The sequence below is a fragment of the Simochromis diagramma genome, unplaced genomic scaffold (genome assembly GCF_900408965.1).
Source record: "Simochromis diagramma unplaced genomic scaffold, fSimDia1.1 OVJJ01000107.1, whole genome shotgun sequence".
In the NCBI taxonomy this organism is placed as follows: Eukaryota; Metazoa; Chordata; class Actinopteri; order Cichliformes; family Cichlidae; genus Simochromis; species Simochromis diagramma.
Window position 1 is genome coordinate 4,772,464 of NW_024387209.1, and position 12,696 is coordinate 4,785,159.

Below are 12,696 nucleotides of genomic sequence, written 5' to 3' on the forward strand. Positions count from 1 at the left end.
AAATCACCCCAGATGGGACTCGAACCCACAATCCCTGGCTTAGGAGGCCAGTGCCTTATCCATTAGGCCACTGGGGCTGCACACAATGAGACTTAACATGATGGATATTGTGTAGTGTACAGCTGGTACATCGTAGCTTTTGTATTTAAATAGCAGCTTGAGGTTCGTATCTTGCCAGCCTGTTTGGCATGAAGACTGGAGTAGCCAGGGACCAAACAACCAACCTTCTGAGTAGTAGGTGACATGTTCTCCCTCCTGAGCTACAGCCACAGAGCTGCAGTGTGTGATGCTATCACGTCAATATGGACCAAAAACCGACAAATGTTTGTAGCACCTTGATGAATGTGTGCCATGAAAAAGTAAGGCTGTTCTGAAGGCAAAACTGGTCCAAACTAGTCTTGTACCTAATGAAATGGCCTTGATGTTTTTTCCCCTTGACACAGCTGTTAAACCTCATCATACAGAATTTGTATTGGAGATGAGATACAACTGTACCTTTACTTTTATATGGTCAGCTCAGCTGTAGCAGAAAATGACCTACAGCATGAACCCTCTCACTGTGAGCACTATTGATGACACTTCAACGACCTGCACTCTAAATTTCACAACATTATCTCTCTGTTAGATGGTCTTTATTGATCAGCACATTATTCAGAGTGTCTCCCTCCCAGTGCACGTACACTCTTTACTTTTTTATCTTCAAGAACAAAAGAACTGGCCATGAAAAGACATTGGAAAAGTGAGTTAAAGGCTGTTACCACTCTGCTACAAAAATAAAGGGAGCATTTGACTGGGTGTCACTGGTTATAAACACAAAGGTCCTGAAAAGACATAATTATGGGAGCTGAAAAGAGGGAATTGTAACAGTAGGAACATCTGTCTTCCTATGGCATTATCTCTTACCTTCACAAGCTTTCTCTGGCATCATTCAGCTCGGGTCAATACATTTCACCTGTGAATGTCTTAGGAAGGGTCCATATGTAAGTGAAAGGGTAGACCATCCTTCATCGTGAAAACAATAAAACTGGAGCTGCAGCCTCCAAAATAAAGACTGGTTAGTACTTTTTACTGCCAGTTGTTACATTATGTGAAACAAACTTTAATGCTATGACAATTGTCAGATATAACAGCCTAGTAAAATTGGTCTATAGTGCCACAAATGTCATTATTTTGTAATCTGTGTCCGTGAAGCAGGAATAACACGGGTTAAAAACTAGAGAGATTGAAAGAATCAGTGACAGAGGTGCCTTATGTGCCATCATGGTTGATCCATTCATGAAAGAAAGTGTCTAAGACCTCAGAAACACAGGCGTAGAGATCGGCCAGGGACCTCAGACACTGACCAGTGTAATCTGTGACCAACTGGTGAGTGGTTCCTGGCTATTTGCTATTACTTACTAGGGTGAAATTGGTCATGAAGGCATATACAGTGCTGCTTTAAATTCCTGGCGATTGCTTTGCTCGCCAGCAGCTTCTATGTAAACACCTGCAAACCACCCACTAATCGACAGTGAACTTGCAAAAAGTCCAATATGGGCATTTGCTCTCTATGAATACATTTTTTTTAGCAGGGGGTGATGTTGCTGTCCTGCTTTTCACCTAGCTTGAAACCATGCTAATTTAATAATACAATCAAAGTTACGCTAGCATGTAGTAAGCAGTTTTAACTCAGGCTGGCATGGACTGTAAGGTTTAGAGTCAAAGTCTGGGTTGATCCCTTTATTGCAATCTTTTCACAGTTCCTGTTGTCCCTCTGCCATCTTTAAAAATGTCCCTATAAACAAGATTTCTAGCACTTCTTTAAATTCCTGTATGCTACATGCTAGCTTGTATGCATGGAATGATTTGCTAGCCTATATAATTTGTATAAACTGATAAGAAACTTTAATTGATATTCATATTCAGTCAGAGCTTCCTCATCTAGCGAGGTCTCTTAGTTGACAGTATTTCTGGGTGTAATCAATCATCCTGAATTTTAGGTTTGTGTGTGATAGAGAAAGTGTTCCTGAAAAGGGGAGCATTGTACAAAAAAAGCATCAAAAACAGCTACAAGTTTTAAACACCTGCCTCTCTGGAGAAATTGCTTTGGCCAAAACGTGTAGCACGGCCACAACAGGATGAGGTTAATTACCCTGAAAGCCCTTTTTGTGGCGTCTATGCATGTGCGATTCCTGCATGAATATGAATCCTCACCACTCAAGCACTCTTCTGCTCAGTTTTTGTTTTTCTCTGTGATGACCTGGCCGCTCATTTTCCCAGAGGACCTGTTGTGTCCGGTAAGCCCCCTTGACCAGCGGCGATGACCTCTCGTATCAAAGCTGCATGTGTAGAAGAAGTAGCTCACATCAAAGGTGGCGAGCCTACCAAAATAAACCGAGTGTTGTCGCCAGACTTCGGTCCGCCTTTGAACCTCCCCCACCCCCGATCTGCTTGACAAAGCTTCAATTAGCCGACATCAGACCACACGCAGGAAGCGGTGGTTCCTCCTCCTTCCATCTCTCATTGCGAGCCCTTCTTGATTCATGGACGCTTTGTTTTTGGTGAATAATTCCTGCCTAGTCAGCTGCTCTTATTGTTAATCAATCTTAACCACCCACACGGCGATGAAGGTAACTCAGAGATGAGAGCAAACAGAGGCACATTAGAGGCGGAGGTGTATGTTTGAAGGGGCGTTTGACATAGAACTGGAGTTATTGGTTATTTTAAAGGTTATTTCTGTGTTACCTGACAGCATTTAGGTGTGACAGGAACCGAGGGGAAGCAAGCGATAGGAGGGATCATGTCAGGTTCAACGCGCTGCTGATCTCCAACACAAGAAAACTTTGTTTTAAGGGGATTTGCTCGGGTTGTGAACTCCAAACAACAGAAAACAAGACTAAAATGTCCCAAAGCAAATGTCTTCTCAAAGTCTTTGTGGCCTCTGTGGTTTGTGTAAACACAGGCAGCATGGAGCAAATGTAGAGCATGTACAAAATAACTGCAGCTATGTGGCTGCAAAAATCGTACCCTTTGCATATTCCTGTACGATGTTGAAGCACACACAAAAAAACAAAGCATAGTTTTTCAAACATCTACTCTTAGGAGTTGCTCTGGTTGCTAAAAAATACATGCAGTTGCAGAAATGTCTACAAAAAATGACCCTCAACTCTGTCAGTAAAGTTTAGTTGCTAGTTTCAGGTCACTTTGAAGAAAACATGATGCTCAATTAGTACATTTTGGTCATTATTACAATCAGAAAGTAGGAATATTCACGGTATCACTTAAAAATCCAACTTGGTATATAAATCCGTTCATGTATGTCCACGCTTTTAAAAAGCAGTAATGAACAGAGGCCGAAGTTGTTTGACAAACACATATTATTGTTTAATTAAACCTGTGAATCTAAAAAATGCATGACTGAAAAAATCACTGATAAGCAGTGAACACAGACAGATAAGAAATTGATAAATAAATAAATAATAAATAAATATAATGGTAAAAATGTGGAACAGTTTACTAAAAGTAACAGCTGATGGTGTTTTCTAAGAGTAAGAAAAGAAGAACTTGAAATTATTTGCTAATCTGTTAATAAAATAAAATAAAATATTAGCTGTAAAGTATGAGTTAGCATGAGTTTGCATGTTCTCCCCGTGTTTGCGTGGGTTCTCTCCGGGTACTCTGGCTTCCTCCCACCGTCCAAAGACATGCAGCTTGTGGGGATAGGTTAATTGATTAATCCAAATTGTCACTAGGTGTGAATGTGCGAGTGAATGTGAGTGTGAATGGTTGTCTGTCCCTATGTGTTAGCCCTGCGACAGACTGGCGACCTGTCCAGAGTGTACCCCGCCTTTCGCCCTATGACAGCTGGGATAGGCTCCAGCGCCCCCCGCGACCCTGAAAAGGATAAGCGGAAGCGAATGGATGGATGGATTAGCTGTAAAGGATAAAAATTAATATAACTCTCACAAAAGATTTTTTTATGTTGGTGAGATTTATTATTAAAACCACTTCTATTACACACAAATCTTTACACAAAATATGAAAAGGTCAGGTTTAAAGGCAAAAATGCCAAAACTTTATTTATCCCCTTTAAATTATGGGAACAATCCTGCTCAATATCCTACCACAGCTTAGCTGTTAAAACTGGTCACTGAGCATAATGAAGATGCCAGATAAACTGCTCAAAATCAAGGGAGCACTTGATCAGTGCAGTAAAACACAAAGTCCTTTAAACTTCAGGGATATCAGTCTGTTCAGTTAGAAAGCAGAATCCACTGTGAATCCATATCAGCTGCTTTGGTGCAAATCAAAGAGACAACAGGTGCACTGAAGAGCCAACAACAGCACAAAGAGAATGGTTTAGCAGGTGGTGCCCACAGATCATCGGTCTCTCCTTATTCCTTTTGACAGATTTTTCTCTAGTTTGGTTTTTCTTAGTTTCTTGGTACCTGCTGACAGCATGAACTTAAATTTGGGTTGATAAGTAACTAAATGCAGTAAACAAATAGCTAAAACTGTAAGCTATGGATAAGTAGCTCAGATAGTCCCTGAAAGCAGTCCAAATCCAATCAAAATCAGTTCAGATGTGAACACGAACGCCGATGTTGACAAAGATAGTTCTGAATCCATCTACCAATTGAAAGAACATAGACATTTGCTATATTTTTACATGGTGCTGAGCTGAAAATGTAGACAGAAAAAGTAACAACACACTTTTAATAAAGCCAGGTTGCATTTTTTGGGGACCTTATATCTTTGTGGCGTCATGAGAAAAGCAGCCACTAGATGTCACTCTAAGATGTGATAAAAATCTAAAGCGCTGCCTGCTGTGAAAGCGCTGCCTCCAGAACTGGGACAAAAAAGCACCTTATTTGTCTCTAATGAAATACCAGCATGTTTTGGTAGTAAAAATAATAATCAAACCTTAATAAGCAGTCGAATTTAAGAGAGTAACCTCTGATTGGAAGCATGTGATACTAAAAAAAACATAAAGGCTGGGGGGGTTCACAGACATGAGTGCAAAAGGAATGAAAAAGTGCCTAAATTAGGCACAAAAATGTCTTCAAACTTGCAAAAAAAATTAATTAAATGGTTAAATAACATTAGGTTTAATGTGAAAATCTTACCATGCAAACTACTGAAGGAAATGAGATAAGAAAAGTAAATAATCTTCTGTTATTGCAGCATTCCCAGATGCACAATTTTTTTCCACTCACTTTCTAAACTGCACATATCTCATTTCTCAATTTGTTCTGGCTAAAAAAGCAGATGCCTTTATTATCCATTTATACCCCGAACCACCTAGTTCCCACAGTAAGCCACCTCTCCTCAACAGATTGCCATTCAACCTAATTTATGCAGGGTAACCTTTTGTAAAATGTCCATATGCTTGATATGCCTCTCCTCGCACGGGCGTGCGCTAAGCAGCTCACTGTAAACACAGATGGACCCAACTGCTGCAGAAATAGAGGTGAACATCTGTATGGAGGAGATCTAATGTACCCTATTGCTATTATACTGCTGTCCCATATGGAAACAATCCCCATCGTGTGCACTGAAAACAAGTACACAGGACAGTGAAATGCTGTCTGCTCGTGCACAGAGTCCAAAAAATTGAAGTGCATATTTTGAATGCACTTTAATGAATTGTGCTTCCTTTTTTTTCCCCCGCTGTCGTCTTTCTTTTGTTTTTCAATAGGATGTATATATTTTAATAGAGCATTCAGATAGGGACTACTTTGTGTCCCAGCACAGACAGCCAGCGATGATTGAGTTCAAACACCTTCCCCTCAGAAAGCTGACTCAAGGCGTACAAAGGCCACTGATGAGGTAAACGAGTTTCCCTCTCCCCCTGTAATCTCCTTGTTTTGCTGCCATTCTGAGAAAGACATTCAAGGGGTCTCCTTCCCTCTCACCATTCACTGTCGCATTCACACATTTCACCTCGCTGAATGACGATTCCCGCGTTATAATTTGGCCAGAAAATTATTAGGCAATAGATTGCCACGGCTATCGGGAGACACCGGGCTTACTGTGAATGGCAGGAACGGTATTATCTCAGCCCTTTCATGGAACTGCATGTTTCAAACTGGCAGCTAATGATTGAATTAATTCGACAAAAGCAAATGATGTTTCTTTCGGTCTCAATGGCAGGGGAAATTCAAAGAGCAATTCTTCAGGTGCCATGTCGTCTCGCAGAGAGAAAAGGCGGGTAAATAATACAGAAAGGAAGGAAGCGTTTACAATTTAAATAGGCATTAGTAAGTCATAACCCTCGGAGCACGTCTCTCATCCAAGCTCCCCGCAATCCATGTTTAGGATTCACCCAATGTAATATAATAAATGCACTGTTTATAAATTTAGATAAACCCATGTGACATTTAAGTGTAATTCTCATTTAAATGGGACACTTTGCCTCCAAGTAAGTAAACGTGTTAGAATAACATGAAATCTGCATTCTATTACACACACAGAGCGCCATTGAGAGCGTGTTTTACATAATTTCACTGACTGTCTGAGAAAATGAATAAACAAAGAATTATGTAAAATGTTGTGATCTGAATTACTGAAATAATGCACATGATTAGGATGCGTGTAAAAGGGGGTGGGGGCGGCGTGCTGGCACTGCGCAGAGTGTTGGTGGAAGTAAAAAGCAGGGCAACAACAACTCCTGCTAGAAAGTCATATTTATAGAGAGCAAAGGCCTATATTTGATTACTATTTTTAACTAACGTGCACGGTGAGCTTTCAGTTCAATTCAACTGGGATGATATTTTCTAAAAACAGTGCGGCCAAAGCATCTAAATACAATTTAGTGAAGTTAAAAAAAGAATTCAGTGTGCTTAAAATGCTTTATAAATAATTATATATAGCAAATGTCACTCAGATCTTCTCCTTCTCCGAGGAGTATTTTTCATTTTTAGATGTCATTTAACTCAGAAATGTGGAATTTCCCAACAGATTTGCTTAAATTGAGGAAGGAATGCATCTCTGTTTTAGTCTCATCTGTCAGTTGTCATCTTTGTGTCTTCCTTGTTCGATTTCCAGTTTGTGGTCACTGACTTATAGTTAAGGCTCCTTGCACTGTGTTCATAATTCAGTTTAATCTGATGTTTTGATGTTTGAAGCAGTGTTGTGCCAGTTAGTCTGATTGAGGGCTCGTGTTCAGGGTTTGCAGTACTTGCCCAGTTGTGGTCATAGAGCCTATTCTTTCCAGTGTTTGAGATAACTCTGTTTGCAATGTGCTATAATGGTTTTTGCTGTGGCTGGTGCTTGGAAGGCAGTTTTATTATGCCGGTTAGTCTCAGCAGCAACTAAAACAGTATATTGTTTTTTGGTCTCATTTCTAGGGTTTGCAGTACTTGCCCAGTTGTGGTCATAGAGCCTATACTTTTAGTTCTTTCCAGTGTTTGAGATAACTCTCTTTGCAATGTGCTATAATTTTGTTTATTCTGATTGGTGTTTGGAAAGCAGAGTTATTCTGTTAGTTCAAGCACCAACAGGGCACTCTTTTCCTGTCTGATCCCTTGGATTTACAATATTTTGCCATTGTGGTTACAGAATCTACACTTTTAGGTTTTTTTTGTCTCCATCCTTTCAGATAGCTTTCTTTCCTGTGTGTTAAAATTTGGTTTAGTCTGTTTAGTGGTCACACTCTCACACAGGACACATTGTTTCCTGGATACAACTGAGGATTTCTTGACATCTAGCTTTAAGATGTTTAAAAAAACGAGTACTTTATTACGGATGTTAATTATCACCCTATAATTGTGCTTGGTTAGCGGTCTCTCACACTTCAGAGATATTCTGCCAATTCATAATGTACATTTAGGTAACAGTCTACTCAACTTTAGTTTTTAGTTTATTTTTCAGATAGGTTTCTTTGTGTTCGGTTATGATTTGGTTTACTCCGATTGGTGTTTGGAAAGCAGTGTTGTTGTGGAAGGACGTTTCTTTCTACTCTCACCTTTTTGATTTTGTAGGGTCTTTTTTCAGGGCTGGGTGATTTAACTTGATTTAAAAAAACAAAAAACACAACAATTCTACTTTGAATCTTATCATCCACAATCAAACTATCACTCAGAAGGATAAATATTCAGAAGAAGTTCTAGACTTCATTAAATATGGTTGTGATACACAACATATTTGAAATGTTTTAAAAAGCTTATGAATGAGTTTTTCAGCATCCTACATATAAATACTGTTTACTTTATGTTGCTGCTTCCTGTTTGAAAATGTTCACTACCTGCCCTCCGTGGCAGCTGGAGTTGAGCTGAACTTGTTGTACTACATCAAGGCGATATCCAAAACAAGATGATTGAACTTTGCCATTGGCCCCGCTGTTGTTTTAATGGTGCTGCATGGATTTTCTTTAACATGCTGCCAAGGGACTCACATTAGCATGCCATTTAGAACCTGCATCCTTGCCTGAAATAACACTTATTGCATAATATCCCGATGAACAAGCTCCCGTAATACACCACAATTAAGCTCGGGAAGCGTTTTGCATCTGCCAACCCTCCACTAGCCGTGATTATTTGGCATTGGGTACACAAAGGGTTATGGGCAGTCGTTTGATGGACACGCAGGCCTTTTGATTTTTAATTGTAATTGTAATCCTCTCCACTTGAGGACTTGGAAATGCATCGTTTGAACACCCCTCTCCCCCATCCCCATCCTCCATCTCTCTACCCCTCTTCCCCCCACCTCCTTCTGCGATGGTGATGTGGAGTATTCAACGGCTGCCCACTTCTCGCTCGTGTGTAGCATTAAAAGGTGTAATCCTACTGAAATGTAAATCACCGTTCTTGAAAACAAATTACGCACAAAGATAACAGGGCCAGCGCTCTATCAATAAGGCATCAGAAAGGGCCAGAGCAGTCACTCCGTTTGTGTGTGTGTGCATTTTGTTTAAAAAAAAAATTTCTTTCAGGGGCCAAATTGCAGCAGAGCTGTTATCAGGGTAATGGTAAACTGTCAGCCAGGCCAGGTTGATTACAAGGTTATCGTAAACAATCTCGTCTAACTGCTGTGGACAGACTGAAGGAAGGAGGGAACCAGATGAGGCGCACACATCACATTCATCAAGCACATTTAAAAGAACGCTCAGGGGTTCGATGGTTGCCATCACCGGCTCCCCCTGTCTCTCTAACTCAAGATAATTGCCCCTATTTCTGCTTCTCCTCTTGGTGATTTTTCTCTGCAGACCTTCACTCGGTTGTCCCATCGCTCCATCAAGCTGCATGTAATATTAGCAGAGATGAAATTTGCGACTGTCAGTTTGTCAGCTGCGAGGTCTGGAAATGCTTCATCTGAAAATGATGGTTAAACCCCGATGAGACAGAAAGGTGTACACGGACAGTAACTGATAGGCTCGCGGGGCAAAGGAACGCCAGTTAAGTATGACATCAACAGGAAGATTGATCAATTTCACATTTCATTCTGATTTGTTGTGCATGATGTGCCCAAAAACAAGATCCATTTCCTGTTTGAAACATTGCCTTCATATCCCTCTGAGATGTATGTAATCTAAGAGAAAGTGTGTATTTAAGGGGGGGAGCAGCGTTGCCCTCTGCTCTAGCATTGCTGCCTTCAACAGGGCTGTTATTGAGTTCAATCAGCTCCTTTGTTAGTGCCAAAGTCATTCAATTAAAGGGAGCTGGAGAAACAAATTTGCTACAAATCGAGCCCTGAGAGGGCCGCACAGAGAGAGAGAAAGGTGAGGAGGGTGGGGCAGGTGAGGATTCGTTTCGTCGAGGTCGCCCTCTGTCCTGAGTTGGAGTCCTGATAGTACGGATACATAGGAAGGCAGGAGGGGGGAGGCTTTCTTGGGCCTTCTCCATTAGAGGGCTGGGTGGAACAATCGGCTCCGTTGTCCCGGCCGGGAAAGTGATGAGGTTGCAAATGGAATCCCGGAGAGGGAAACAAAAGATGAGGAGATTGTTTGGTGCAACCGGACTCCCGGGTAGGTGCCCCTCTTGGACACGTTAATTGATCTCATTTGTTACCTATACCTGCCCGATCAAGCTGCTATCATTGCCCGGGAGAAGGAGGGGTGGGGGTGGTGTGCAACTAAGCCTCGCTGGGACTTGTGGTGTCATGTCCTGTAAAGAGAAGGAGGCATGACGATAATAAAGAAACACCAAAGAGAGCAAAATTGCAAACAGAAGGGGTGGTGCAGATCTCTAAACAAATAAAAGACACGAAGAAAGATGCATGAGAAAAGAGAGTGCAGTCAAACTGAGACAGAACGAGAGCAGAGGAGAGTGAGAGGGCAGCCTCTCCTGCCAGTCCACGCTCTAGTCTTACAGGCTTCATTTCACTGCTGCTCTCTGATGGGCCCTGAAACCGGACACTCCCAAATATCCCAATTACACCTGCACTTCTTGTCCTTTTGTAACAGGAATTCTGCTTTTTCTTCCCTCCCGACTCTTCCCCCCAGAATCTCCGCAAAAACAAAGCGCACAATTGTCCAATGCGGAGCTGAGACGACCTGCTCAAACATCCATGTCTGTTTTACTGGAGGCGGGTGGATCGGATGTGCTTTTAATAGTCCTAATTGGACACTGTGTTAGCCTGCAGTTATGTAAACTGTACATCAGCTTACTGCAGTGACAGGTTTTGCGATATTTTGAGAGGAAAGTCTGGACACTATTGGTGTGATCCCAATCCTGTGTTTGTAAGGCGACAGTAGAGATGGCTGTTGTGCTGTAAAAGCCCACATGACATGACAAAAAATGTGAGGAAAATAGGATTTTAATGTTAAAATGTGAAATTTTTGCAACCCAAAAATGCATTGGGGTGGCTGATTGATAGCATCATTTGTATTCTTTTCATATTCCTGCTCCTCTGCATTGCTGTTTATGCTAGTACAACCTTTTTGTTACTCACTGAAATTGATGTAGCGACTACGCACGGGCCGCAGAGGCAGGGGAAAAGTCTCCGAGGACTTTACCCTTCGTGTTTTCATGAGCTGATTTGCTACCTTCTGGTTGAGCAATGATGTGCGTGTCCTCGCCCTCAGCGAGACAAAGTGCAAGTTTGTTTGTTCAAGGTCTCCGTAAAGTGAGTGTGCAATCGCTAGCTGCGCTCTTTTGTCTCAGTGTGTCTTTTGCAACTTCACCACCCCCCCGTACCCTGCCATCCCCTCCTGCCGGCATGTCTTCTGAGCTGGCATGGCAGGGTGAGAGCTCTCCAAGCTGCCCGCAGCTTCTCATGCATCCTGCTTGGCTGTCACAAGACGCGATGGGCGCCATTCAACCCAATTAGTGAAATCCACTCTGATGTTAGGAAGAGAGGGGAAAAAGGAGAAAGAAATCACATTTTTATTTCGCCCCCTGTCCGTCATCTGCCAATTTCACTGGAAGTAAGAGAGTGGCACCAATTAATGACCGTGGGCCGGAGGCGGCACCAGCACTGGCACAAGCGCAGCATGTTTCAAGCGTCGGGTGGCATCATGCGAGGCCTGCTTCTCTGCCGACGCTAAAGCAAATGAAATGAGACTAATGGGGAGCTCGTTTCCAGTCGCTGATTAAAAGGCCTGGGAGCTCCTGAGGCATCGCCCAGGTCCAGGTCTAGGCCCAGCATCACGGGGCCTTCACATTGCTCCTGTAATGTCATTTTGGACATCGGCACGTCTGTCTCCCTGAGGTCATCTTTCTTCAGAGCCTCTCATTTTTGTTTGTTCTGCAGCAAAAGGCGGGTTAGGAAATCTACACTTTCCTTTGGGGTGTTAATTAAGGGGAGCATCCAAAATTAATCAGCAAATTCACTAGGGCGAAGGGCGATGTGTCTGAAGGCCTGGAAACAAAGTCCGCGGAGCACCCACGGAGAAAGAAGCCCTCGGCAATGGCCGGGCGGATAAACAAGTGCACAGACGGTGATCTGACACAAAAATTCATGTAAGTATAAAATTTTACACTCATTTTCCCTGTCAGCTTGTCACAATGAATTATAAAGGTTGATTCGCTTATCCGGCTAAGGGAGAGATCACCCACGCCCGGTCATCTGAACACCGTCATATGGTCAGCGTCTGCTGGTGGAGGCCCGTGCTAGCCAGAGAGCTAAAGCTACATCGGTGAACAAGGCGGGAGCACCGATCACCACCTGTATCGATGAGCCGCTACTCGAGAGTGTCAGATGATGTCGAATCTGCAAATTCGACCGGCTCCCCAGTCTCCTACCTTAAAGAAAAGAATTTTCTCTCTCTTTTCCCTTTTCTCCTTTCATTCACCTTATCCTCACTTTCATTACGCCACTGCACTTAGATAACTCTCCATTTTTGTCTTTCAATTTATCTTTGGAGTTTTTTTTCCCCACATTCTCTAATTAGCACAGTGCCTGCAGGCTATTTGTGACCTTTCCATATGTAAATAGATGGATGCTTCCCTCCCTCTCCCCTCTCTCTCCCTGTCTCTCCCCTTTTCTCTCTCCTGCTCTCTGACTCGCCGTGACAGGATGTGTGCAGTCGGAGTAGGCCACTGCTCATGTGTGGATGGATGACACCACTCAAGGCATGTTTGGCAGCGGCTCCGGCGATATCAGGGAGCGAGGTGTTCGGGAGCCTGATGATTGACAGCTGCCAGGTGTGACACTGCCAGCCCGACAACGTGTGTAGCAACTGTCTGCTGTCACTTCCCCTCTCCTCATCGTCTCTGGCGCCGAGGCGCCGCGTCACTCACGCCGTCCTTTAAGCTCCTCTTGCCCAGGGTGCTTCTG

The 12,696-nt window shown here is 42.8% G+C and overlaps 1 non-coding gene across 1 annotated transcript; it reads right to left on the bottom strand.

The window, feature by feature from the left end:
* Positions 1-4: 4 nt before the first annotated feature.
* trnar-ccu lies at positions 5-77 on the bottom strand. The gene has a single exon. It is a non-coding gene; the product is annotated as a tRNA-Arg (tRNA).
* Between the last annotated feature and the right edge of the window lie 12,619 nt (positions 78-12,696).